We start from the raw sequence: 13,509 nt of genomic DNA on the forward strand, positions 1-13,509 counted from the left end.
GTCCTAGCATTGTGAACTACCTTCTCTCCATTATATAGCTGTTCGTAGAATTTCGCGAACTCCCCTACTATGACTTTAGGGTTTGAGGAACTCTGGCCTCCGGCTGTCTTAATAGATTGAATGTTAAAATTTGGTTTCCGATTACGGAGTCTGGTGGCTAGCATAGTGTCCGGTTTATTAGCTTTCTCATAGAACTTCCTCTGCGTCCAACTCATGTCTTTCTCCGCCCGGGAAGTAAGGAGGAGGTTTAGCTGAATTCTAACATCCTTCAACTCCTTTAGGGCATCATCTCTACCTGTCCGGTTATGTAGGATAGAGAGCTCATGTAACCTGTGATAAAGCTGTGATAATTTGGCTTCCTTTTTCTTTTTCCTATTTGCAGCTATACCGATTAGTACCCCCCGAATCGTGGCCTTATGAGCCTCCCATAACAGTGAATGGGACTCCACACTGCCACTATTTATCCGGAAATAATCTGATATTTCAGACTTCACTTTGTTTTGAATATCCGGGATTTTAATTATCGATTCATTTAGCTTCCAGTTTGCTCCTGGGCTGGCACTACCAAATTGAATGCATCTCAGCTCTACCGATGCATGGTCCGACCAAGTGATATCATGTATGCTTGTATCGGAAATTTGTGGGACCATTCTGCTCGATACAAAGAAGTGGTCAACCCTACTGTAGCTGTCATGTGGGTTGGAGTAGAAAGAATAACTGCGTTCTCCCTGGTGCTGCTCTCTCCAGATGTCCACCAGGCTAATCTGTTTCAGGCCTTTCAGTAGTGAGATATTCCCTTCTCTCTTATTGTTTTTCTGGGACGTGGACCTATCTACATTTGCATTCATGACTGTGTTAAAGTCGCCACCCAGAATTATTTGTCCCTCGGCCCATAACTGAAGCTTCTGAAAAAATGTGTTGTAAAAGTCTGGTTGACCTTCATTTGGCGCATATATACACGCTAATGTCATTCTGACCTGCTTAAGGAGCCCGATCAGTACTAGGTACCTCCCCTTCGGGTCCCTTTTAACCTTTTCAACCTGGAAGGGGGTGTGATTGTGAAACAGAATAGCTACACATTTCTTTTTCTCCTCCCCTGATGCTAGGAAAAACTTTCTAAAGTTAGAATCGAGGAATTTCGGGTTATTACGCGAGCTGAAGTGAGTCTCTTGGAGGAAGACCACATCAGCCCATCTCCTCTTGAACTCAGTGAAAGCGACTCTTCGCTTATGGGGACTGTTGAGCCCTTTGGCGTTTTGCGAGATAAAAATTACCTCCATTTTATGCAGCAGTGTCTGTGTGGACCTAATATGTAAGCCGATCTGATCTTACCCCAGACCCTGGACATGCTCCGTTGGTGGCATCTGGTGACCCTCCTTCTTACGCCGAGGGGGCCCACTGGAGATTGCTTTTGTTGGTGGAGACTTCCTTGGTGGAGAATCACGCTCCCTCTTGCACCTTCAGGATGAGGATGGGATACATTGAAGGGAGGAAACACTGGGGAAAAGCAGGGAAAACAACCAACATATAAAGAAACATAGAGAACCATAGTGATCCCTCGGGACCCCAGGTTCGGTGCCCGGTTGTGGCTCCGCCGCTCTGGACCCACCTCCCTCCCAGTCCAGTCCCATGGCCTCTCCTGCAGACCATGTATTTCCGGGACTTTTGCAGGAGTGTGGGGGTAACCCACACCCCTGCCGCTGAAACGCATGTCTTCGGGTAGGATTAGTGGTGTTCTCCTATCTACCCGCCGGCATCAAATGTATATTTCAGGAACCTCCACCCCGGAACCCGGTGGCATGAAACTATGGGTATGACTAAATGTGCCTGTCTGGTATCTCCTGTCTTGTGTCTCCTCTGTGGGCACTCTACGTCCTGGGTTGCTTACTGAGGGTTCCCTCACTTTCTAGTTCCTGTCGGGAGCCCTCCCCTATTGCCTCCCTTCCAGGCTACCATTCTGATGACCCTCTTGGGGTCTTGCTGGCCCATCTCCCTCTTTCTGTTCTCCCTGCAGCCCTCCGCCTCTCTAGACTTTCTCGCCTCCATCTCTCCCTGAACTCCCCCTATGTCCCCTCCCTTACTGCATTGCCCCCCTACCCCCTCTCGAATGCCCCCCTACCCCCTCCCGAATGCCCCCCCACACCTCCCCGAACACGCCCCCCCCACACCTCCCCGTACACGCCCCCCCGAACGCGCCCCCACCACGTGTGCTCCACCGGAGGGGGAGAGAGGGCCGCCGCCCGGTGCAGCTGTTAAGGCCACCTCGCCTTGCTCCGGCGGCGGAATTCGCGCACCCCCGCCGGAGGGGTCAGGGCACTTCCTCGTCCGCGTCTCCGGTCTGACGTCACATCCGCCCCTGGATATTCGCCAGACCCCGTGAGCACGGCTGTGTGCGCTGTGGAGTCGCGTCACTCGGAGGCAGGCTGTGGGCGTGGAGGGATGCTTCTGTGGGCGGGCTCGCGCTGCTCCTCACTCCTTCCCGCCAAATGTGCCACCTCCATGGAGATCTTCCCGCCGGCTGTCCTTCTTCTACAGGTGAAACCCCAATCGCCATTTTGGTTCTCAAAAGCAGGGTTTTCTTGATCTTTGTGCAGGGAAGGTAAGGGGCTGTTTCACCGCTGGAGCTCCCGCTCTGCATCGTTTGTGGCCCGGCCAGGACTATAGTTCAGATTATACAGATCAGGCTTTGATTTCAACATAGAACAGAACTTCTTAAACGGTGAGTGAAACTTTTAGGGGTTACTGGGCTTCTGGGTCAGCACTCTCTTTGCGCCTTTCTGCTGATGTGGGCACCGTCTCCCATACCGCGGGACGTGGTGGCCGTGCCTCCGGGCTCCCCGGTTCTGCTACCGCAGCTGCTATGCCCAGTTTTTTTTAGAAAGTTTTTCCCCTCCGTGGGGTGCGAGCGGCCATTCCGCATAACCACGAGGGCGAACGGGAAAGCCCACCTGTAGCGGACTTCCCGGTCTCGCAGCACTTTAGTGACCGGGTGGAGGGCCCTTCGTCGTGCTAGAGTGATAGGGGAGAGGTCTTGGTATATTGCAATAGAGATTCCCTCAAAGGTTACCGTGGGAGTGGACCTCGTGATTTTGCAGATCTCATCCTTGGTTCTATAATAGTGTAACCGGAGGATCACGTCTCTGGGCGGGTTGTTAGGTGTGGGGCGCGACCGCAGGGCACGGTGGCAGCGATCCATGGATAATTCAGCCTCTGTCTTGCCTGGCATGATGGAGGTCATCCACCTGCTGAGCAGCTCCTCTGGGTTCAGGATCTCCTCTGGTATGCCCCTTATCCGCAAATTGTTGCGTCTGTCGCGGTTCTCACTGTCCTCCTGTCTGTCCTCTAGTTCCAGTACCCTGGCTTCCAGGTCTCCCATCCTTTTATTTGTTTCCCCCTGGCATCGTGCACTTTCCTCCATTCTTTCCTCCAATTCATTTGTGCGGGATCCGATTTGCTGGATATCTTTGCGTAGGCTCTCCACCTCTCCCCTAAAAAATGTTTTTAAATCAATGAGAAGCCGGGCGATTTCTTTCTTTATTACCCCTTTTTGCTCTGCTGATGTACCTTCCACCTCTGGGGTAGAATCAGAGTCTGAGGCTGCTGGTATCTCCTCCGGCCTTGCCTTGCTCCCCCCAGTGAAGTAGGAGCGCACGTCCGTTTTGCGCTTGTTTTTCTGTCTGGTCGTCGCCATTGCCCCCTTTATGTGGTATTATCTTAAGCAGTATATGTTCACAGTTTCGATGCTGTGTTTTGGACTCGGGTTGCTGCGCCCAAAATAGCTTTATTTAGCTTATTATTGCCGACGGGTAGTGGAGCCTCTGTCTTACACCTCCTGCACCATCCCCGTCGCGCATGCGCCTCGCGTTTTGATTTTTAATTAAAACATCACTATCATAAAGCTTCTTCCCTCTTTGGTTCACGCTGATCAGGTGGGCTTTGTCCCAGGGAGACAAGCAGCTGATAATATTAGGCGGATTATAGATCTCACGGCATGTGCAGCACAGAAAGGTGAACACACCATGTTACTCAGCCTTGACGCCGAGAAAGCCTTTGATCGTATAGATTGGATAAATATGGAGGAAACATTAAAGGCCTTCGGTTTTTCAGGAATATTCCTTAAAAAAGTAATGGTCCTCTACTCAAATCCCACTGCAATAGTAAAAAGCCAGGGCTTCCCTTCCTCTCCATTCCAGACAAATAGTGGTACAAGACAGGGCTGCCCGCTGTCCCCACATATTTTTGCTCTTTGCATGGAGCCGCTGGCGGCACAAATACGCCGAAACCCTAATATCTCAGGTCTTGAAGTGGGGGATCAGTCCTATAAACTGTCCCTCTTCGTGGACGATATTATTGTAACGATATCTAAACACTTAACAACCCTGCCAAACTTGTTCAACGAACTATCTACTTTCAATAAACTATCGGGCTTTAAGATAAACTATAGTAAGTCGGAGGCACTAAATATCAATCTGAGGCAGGAGACAGTTAAACTAATCAAATTAAATTTTGATTTCAGATGGCAGCAATCCTCACTGAAATATCTGGGAGTCTTTTTAACGAGGGATTACGACTCTCTCTACCAGGCTAATTATCCCCAAATATTGAAGGTATTAAAAGCCGAACTAGCGGTTTTGACTAAATGTAATATATCCTGGATGGGATCAGTGAAGATGAATTTACTGCCCAGATTGCTCTCTCTCTTTCAGACCTTCCCTATACCTATTGTAACATCAGATATAAACAAACTCCAATCTTTGATTTCCAAGTTTATTTGGAATAACAAGACCCAGACTTAACTGCAAATTGCTAACCAGACCAACCGAAGCAAGAGGCCTGGCACTTCCAAGTCTTCTCTCATACTACAGAGCTGCGCAAGCAAGTGACTGGGTAGCATGGCATGCAAATCCCTTACTCAGGAGATGGGTCTCCCTGGAGGCACGCTTGATACGCCCACCCCTATAGAAAACATGTGGCTCTCTAACCGGATAGGCCTTTTGAAGCATCCTATCTTGCCAGCGATAACACACACTGAGGCTGTGGGACAGACTCAAGTTTAAATACAAGCTTAGCAACCTAAACTCCCTGATGACCCCTTTCTTTGGGAACAGGGATTTTCCCCCGGGACTACCCAAACAATCCTTGGCGAAACGGCGGCAAGAAAATATTTGTAGACTCTTCGATTTTAGCCATGATCTCAAAGCGACGCCTTTTGATAAATTGGTCAAAGATAGTGGAGTTCCACAGAGAGAGATCTTTCGTTATCTCCAGTTAAGGGCCTTTTACGCTAAAGTCAGGCCCACTATTTCGCTCTCCCTGTTTGAAAGACCGTGTCTAGGAGCAGACTCTCACGAAAAGGCTGATATTGAAACTACACGGCCAATTTTCCCTGCCAGCCGAAGACCCCCCCAAGTTAAGCTCACTGTACATTTATAGAAAAATGGGAAATAGATTTGGGTGAGGAATTGGAGGATGAGGATTGGGAGACTTTTTTCGAAAGCTGTAGCCCAAAGCTCAATCTGTTCATCTATCTGGGAAAATGCGTACAAAGTTATGACCCGTTGGTAAAACACTCACAAAAAAATAGCTAAATTTGTCCCAGGCTACTCCCCTATGTGTCCTAAAAGGTAGTGGGGGAGTGGCCTCTTTTCTACATATGCGATGGTCAAGCCCTCGTGTGCAGGCCCATTGGAGATCCTGGATCAGCCAGATCATGGGCTCGGACATTCCCCTAGATCCGTGGCTGTTTCTACTAAACAAACCACTTCTAGACCGCACTAGGGCGGAAAACAAGCTATTAACACCTTATCACCGCGGCACGGTGTGCCTTAGCAGGTCTTTGGAAACAAGATAAATTGCCATCAATCCAGCTAATTAGAAACAAGGTATGGTTTTTGTATGTATACAACAAAAGAGACAGGGGTGCCCAATGCTACATCCAATTGAGAAAACATGTAAAGTAATAAGTATAAAGTTTAAATACTTCAATAATAATATTTAGCGTCATAAGCCTGCATACCAAACGTCAAGGTATAACCACAATTAATGCAGGTCCTACACTACAATGTGAACCCTTCCCTTTACCCCTGTATGAGGGAAAAGAACCATAATAGATCCTGTTCTTTGCAGCAAAGTGAAAAGACCTCCCAAGTTAAAAAGGTGATGAATGAGCTCTGGGGGGGGGGGGGGGTGCCAATGAGCTAGCTGGGAATGTGTGTGTTAATGGTTTGTATGTGCAAAAAAAAAAAAAAAAAAACTCACTAGTTTTCTGAATGATACTTGTAAAAATTTCCAGAAGGTGTGGATAATGTTCACAGGCAGCCGAAATGTAGCCTAAGGGCAGGGACCCGCTGCGCCCGGCGGCCACACGAGCGTTCCCCACCAGCAGGGGAATTCTCCCGAGCCGGTCCCGGTCCCCCCTGGCTGCACTGCTCACTACACGCTGTGACGCGTCAGCCGCCAGGGGATTCAAGAGAATTGTAATCCCTAGCGTCGACGCGTCACGTGGTGTGGCTGTGAGCCAATGAGGGGAGGCTTCGGGAGGAGGGGAGGCTTCGGGGAGCGGGGAGGAGTGTGGAGGGAAAGCAGCGTGAGTGCCTGTCTGTGTGTGTATGTGTGTGTCTGAGTGCCTGTCTGTGTTTATGTGTGTGCCTGAGTGCGCGAGTGCCTGTGTGTGTGTACAGTATGTGTGCATGAGTGTCAGCGTGTGAGCCCGCAGCATCTCGCGAGCCTGAGGAGGGGGGGGGTAGCGGGTCCCTCTGCTTAAACCACACCCCCCCTCCCACTCCAGCCCCGGCTCCCTACTGACCGCATATCGCGGTCTGTGTCTGTCAGCGCCCCGCCTGTCTGCTGTGCGGGCGCACTGATTGAGGGAGCGGGGCCTAAGGCCTGGGACACAGCAGGTTCAGCCGCGCTGAGCCGCACTCCTGCTCTGCCTCGCCTGCTCAAAATGGAGTTTTTTCCTGTCCTGGCAGGCGAGGCAGCGTTCGCGCTTTGGGGGCGGGGCGGAGCAGAGGCGTGTCAGGAGGTGGAGCGGGAGGCGGGGCTAATCCCTCGCTCACATTGGATGTTTTTGGTCACGTGACCGCTCACATCGCTTCCCCGAGCGGCAAATTTGAAACTTGCCTGTCTCGGCAAAGTTTCTCAGCCTCCGCACGCATCAGCACGCATGCGGAAGGGGAAACTATAGCCGCGCTGATGACAGATGCAGGGGGTTAGTGCATCTGCTCAGCCCGGCTGAACCTGCTATGTCCCAGGCCTTAATCTATCTCAGCTTGTAGGAACCCATGTTCCTTGCCCACCACCTCGGTTTCCTCAGAGATAGACCCCATAAAGGACAAAGAGGCTGCCCCAGAATCTCCTTGTAAAAAGCAAATTATGATATGTTTATGTAGAGTATTGTTTTTGAAAAACCAAAATGCTGTTTCTCCCCCCCCCTGCCCCTGCCCCTCCCGTTTCTTTTTTTGTATCCAACCTCCCCTGATAACCCACTCAATTATGCTATATTTCTGTAAATCCCTGCTTTGCTACCCAATAAAAAAACATTAAATTGAAAAAAAAAAAAAAAAAATCACCACCATCACAAATACAATTTCTGTGACAAAAGTCAAAGAAGTTTCACTTAAAATGTGCGTGCTTGGCACACACAACGGTTTATATATATATATATATATATGTTATGTGTGTATATATATATATATATATATATATATATATATATATATACACACATTACTGTAGTTTTCCTCTGACCATAGCTGACCCGTCTCACCTTCTGGGCTAATTACAGACCCTGGATGTAGAATCCAAATAATAACACTGTGTAAATATACCCGGCACTGATCCGGAGGGCGCTGTGACTATTAGATAGACTAGTGCCACATAAATACAGCGCTATAAACATTTGACAACATTTTATCTATCTCCTCTGATTGCCACCAGATTGCACAGTGCCTGGGAAAATCACCAGCAAAAAGCTAACTACAGGCATACCCCGCATTAACGTACGCAATGGGACCGGAGCATGTATGTAAAGCGAAAATGTACTTAAAGTGAAGCACTCCCTTTTCCCCACTTATCGATGCATGTACTGTACTGCAATCGTCATATACGAGCATAACTGATGTAAATAACGCATCTGTAACAGGCTCTATAGTCTCCCCGCTTGCGCACAGCTTCGGTACAGGTAGGGAGCCGGTATTGCTGTTCAGGATGTGATGACAGGCGCATGCGTGAGCTGCCGTTTGCCTATTGGGCGATATGTACTTACTCGCGAGTGTACTTAAAGTGAGTGTACTTAAACCGGGGTATGCCTGTATATCTTTTTGATATTAACTATTCCTAATAGTGTATAGTACATCCATGCGACAATCAAACGGCATTATCAGAGCTGCAGCCCTCCCACGCCCCCCACCCCACGCTACCTACGGACCGCCAATAGTGGTCAAGTGCCTCTCCACACACCGCCTGTATGCAGTGCGGGCACGCCGACTGAAGCAGCGGGGCCTCGGCCCAAGTCCGCGCTTATAGTCCTTGCGACAGCGACGCTGATGTCACGCTGCGGTCGCTGAATTTTTTTTAATTTTATTGACTTCCAGCGATTGCGAACACGCCGTCGTGCCGCTCCTTCTATAAGCGCACGCGACGGATTCAATACATTTGTTTTGACGCGACGTTGCGTCGCCATCACTATAAGCCGCGGTCCCAGTCTGCACTGTAGCATGCGCGCCCGGTGGAGTGCTAGTACGTGCCCAGCGATTCACCGCGATCTGCGGAGGCAGATATTGCGACAGGGGGGGGGGGCGTAACCATGAACTCAGCTAGTTCGCCCTTATTGGCTGAACCGCCGGGGGGGGGGCGTGGTCACGCCTCCATCGAAGTTGCAAATACAACAAAATTGTATTTGGAAAAACCCGTTGTAGAGCGCGGTTGCCAGGTGCGCGCCAAGGTACCTAGTGGGCCCAGCCCCACTGAAGGGCGGTACTTGTTCGTACAGCGCACGCCGAGCCGTGCGCTGCAGAACGCACTGGGACCGCAGCCTTAGGCTTGCATGAAACCCACATGTATTCAAGACCGACCACCTCCTTACCATCTCCCACTGAAAGAATGACTACCTGTTAATATCAGGGACAATAGAATACAGAGTGCAGCGTTTGGTCTAGAAGCCGATACCATTAGGAAATAGATTGTCCAGCCATGATGACAAGCCCCTGTGTGAACGCAGAAAGGTCAGGCGTGCGCTCTGCTACATTTTTTACTTACCGTAACCATAAACTGGGAAGATATGGAAGTCAGAGAAGGTAAAATGGGCAGAGATTCTGCACTGTACCGACAAAAAAAGGATGACGTTTTATTTAAAGCTGCAGACCAAGCAATATCCTACATGTTTTTTTTATTTATTTTTAATAAATCAGTTCTGTACTATGAGAAAATACTTGTAGCATTTTTCTTTAAAAAAAACAACATTTTAATGTATTATAACGTAACAAGTATTTGTTGTTTCTATAGCAACCATTTACAAAGTCACACCCCCTTCCTCTTCTGAAACAGGCTCTGGCACAACCCTTTTTGAGCCCTGCACTCTCTCTAGCAGGGCACCTATTGTATCTAGTGACTGCCTGGTCACATGATCTTCCCCACAGAACTTTGCTTCTTTGGTCCTATTCTGCTGCACTGACTGCCATTTAGTGAACCCCGAGCCCAATCTTCCCCGATCGATCACAGGGGAACGGAACGATTGGCTACTTAGCAAATTACTTATCATTGGGGGGATTGCATTAATGCACATATTAAGGGGGGGGGGGGGGGACTGGCAGCTTTTACAGCTGCTTAAGTCATCCTAAATAAGTGTTAAAGTGACTCACACACATCAAGGTGATTTAAATAAAAGGTATATTTCTGTTTGCTTATCTGGTCTGTTTAATAAAATCATTGTTTGCCTGGGTGGTGCAGTCTCTCTCTTAACATGCCTGAATACCGACCTGCAGCCGGCACGCAACGCGGGACAGAATTACGGGCGCCAACGCCACAAGGTGCGGAGGAGATAACACAATGTCCAGGGGTCGCCACAGAAGGTATCATTGTTATTTCCCCTTACTGTTTTTCCGCTATATATATATATATATATATATATATATATATATATATATATATATATATATATATATATATATATATATATATATATATATATATATATATATATATATATATATAACCATAATACTGAGTTAAGTTATGGTGAGTAAAAAAAGTGACAAAAACCCTCCACAGGAAAGCAAATATGCAAATATAGCTGTATGCTCATCTGCATGTCTTAGGCAGGTCTGCAACCCTGCCTTTCCCCATTATCACCCAGCATACAGCACTTCCACTGCAGCAAGGGATTCTGGGAAATGACATGCAAATGAGCACAGAGTGTCACTTTTTGCCTCAATAACCATTTTTAACATGGTTCCCTATAGGCTTGTCACTTTTTTTACTCACCATAACTTAACTCAGTATTATGGTTTAGCCTATCCCATAAGCCTCTCTTGCATTCCCAGTAAAATCAACCCCACACTGATGAGACCCATCAAGGTCGAAACGGCTGTCTGTGGGTGGTTTTCTGGGTATGCACCATAACCCTGGCTGTGCTCAAAGCTGTGACCATGCAGCAAGCTTAAGCCTATAGGGAACCATGTTAAAAATGGTTATTGAGGCAAAAAGTGACACTGTGTGCTTATTTGCATGTCATTTCCCAGAATCCCTTGCTGCAGTGGAAGTGCTGTATGCTGGGTGATAATGGGGAAAGGCGGGGTTGCAGACCTGCCTAAGACATGCAGATGAGCATACAGTTATATTTGCATATATATATATATATATATATATATATATATATATATATATATATATATATATACACATACTGTATACACACACACACACGTATATATATATATATATATATATATATATATATATATATATATATATATATATATATATATATATATGTACCGTTTTAGCTGAGCATAATAATCAAAAACGAACAGACGATACCGTTCTGTGGCTAAACTAAATGCTTATATTTGTGCAAGCTTTCGAAATACACTGATCTTTTCTTCCGGCGATGGTACATTGAATCAAGCAGGCAAGGGTTTAACTTAAAAACAGTGCCTATGGAATGTTATCTGTGACTGAAACCTAACACCCCCCCTGTGTAGTATGCGATTTATGACTACAGGTGTTACATAGTCCCTGCATGTTAGGGATGTAAGAGTGTGTGTGTGTATAAATGTATGTATGTAAATATAAATGAAGGAAGAGCCCACAGTATATACAGCGCTTTACAAAAGGTGTGTGTGGAGTGGGAGTATATATCAATGGTGTGGGTAGGTGTGGAAATGTAAGAGGCTGTTGCATTACTAAAAGTGTGTGTAGATACTATATGGTCCTTATTTGTATATAGGGATGGAATTACATAGAGTATTTGTATGTGTAAGAGACAGCTGTGTTTGCATACATATAACGCAGTATGTATAGACATGGCCTTTAGCTCTCATGGGAAGAGAGTTCTCTCATGTCAGTAGTGACTCATAAAACTTCGGTCTCGGTTTAGGCCACCGCTACGTGTCCTGAACAGTTGCATACTGTAAATTTGTATTCATGCAACCGTCTCTCTTTCGGCATCATTCTTTCAAGTGACTTTCTCTCCACCTGTCACTTGAAGCCCCTTACATACCTTCGGTACATCGATGACATCCTCCTGATTTGGACCTCTGCTGAACAGGAACTCCTACAGTTCCATGAGAACTTCAATACATTCCACCCGACCATCAACCTCAAACTCACCCATTCCCCGGACAAAGTATATTTCCTAGATACCACCATTACTATAAAGACCAACTAACTACAGACTTCTTTATACCGCAAACCAAAAGACAGAGCCAGCTATTTGAGGGACAACAGCTTCTACCCGACGCACACTAAGCATGCAACCATCTACAGTCAAGCCATACGATAGAACCGGATATGCTCCGATACAGCAGACAGCGGATTACAGTCTTAAGATCGGATTTTATAACCAGTGGATATAACCGCAGAATTGAAGACCAGCAAATCCACAAAGCCACCAGAATATCAAGAAGTGATCTCCTTGAATACAGACAGAAAGAGACAAGCAACAGGGTACCTTTGGTGGTCACATATAACCCACACCTAGAAGCCCTGCGCAAGATCACAAGGGAACCCATTCTGCAGGTAGATACAAGACTGCAACAGGTCTTCCCTGAAACACCCTTATTATCATACAGACAACCTCATAATCTCAAGAAAATGATGGTGAGAAGTAAGGTACCCAACAATACAACTGAATGCGGGACCATGCCAAGACGCAATATGCAAAACCTGCGCAATGCTCCACACAGTGGACACAATACACATACCACACAATCTGGAGTACAAAATCAGAGGAAGGTTCACCTGTTCCTCCAGCAATGTCATGTATCTCATCATGTGCATGAAATGCCCAGGGGGCTGCTACTACATAGGTGAGACGGACAGGGGCTACACAAGAGCTTGAATCTGCATTGCTGCAGCATCACACGCGGAAAAAGAGACAGTCCTGTCAGCGAACAATTCTCTGACTATGGCCATAAGATGAACGATCTGAAGGTGGCCATACTCAAAGGTAATCTTAGAACACCGAAAGAGAGACGGTTGCATGAATACAAATTTAGCAACTGTTCGGGACACTTAGCGGTGGCCTAAACCAAGACCGAAGTTTTATGAGTCATTACTGACACAAGTGAACTCTCTTCCCATGAGTGCTAAAGGCCATGTCTATACATACTGTGCTATATGTATGCACACACAGCTGTCTCTTACACGTACAAATACTCTATGTAATTCCATCCCTATATACCAATAGGGACCAAATAGTATCTACACACACTTTTAGTAATGCAACAGCCTCTTACATTTCCACACCTATCCACACCATTGATATACACTCCCACTCCACACACACCTTTTGTAAAGTACTGTATACACTGTGGGCTCTTCATTCATTTATATTTTCTCTCTCTCTCTCTCTCACACATCCCTAACATTCAGGGACTATTTAACACCTGTAGTCATAAATCGCATACTACACAGGGGGGGTGTTAGGTTTCAGTCACAGATAACATTCCTTTATGCCCTGTTTTTAAGTTAAACCCTTGCCTGCTTTATTCAATGTACCATCGCCGGAAGAAGAGATCAGTGTATCTCGAAAGCTCGCACAAATAAAAGCATTTAGTTAGCCACAGAACGGTATCGTTTTTGATTATATATATATACACACACACACACACACACACACAAACATGTGTATATATATATATATATATATATATACAAAAAATATATATACACACACACGTGTATGTATATATCTATATATAGTATGTATATGTGTGTATGTGTGCATGTATATATATATATATATATATATATATATATATATATACATATATATATATATACATATAC

This window comes from Ascaphus truei, chromosome 2, assembly GCF_040206685.1.
Source record: "Ascaphus truei isolate aAscTru1 chromosome 2, aAscTru1.hap1, whole genome shotgun sequence".
NCBI classification, from domain to species: Eukaryota; Metazoa; Chordata; class Amphibia; order Anura; family Ascaphidae; genus Ascaphus; species Ascaphus truei.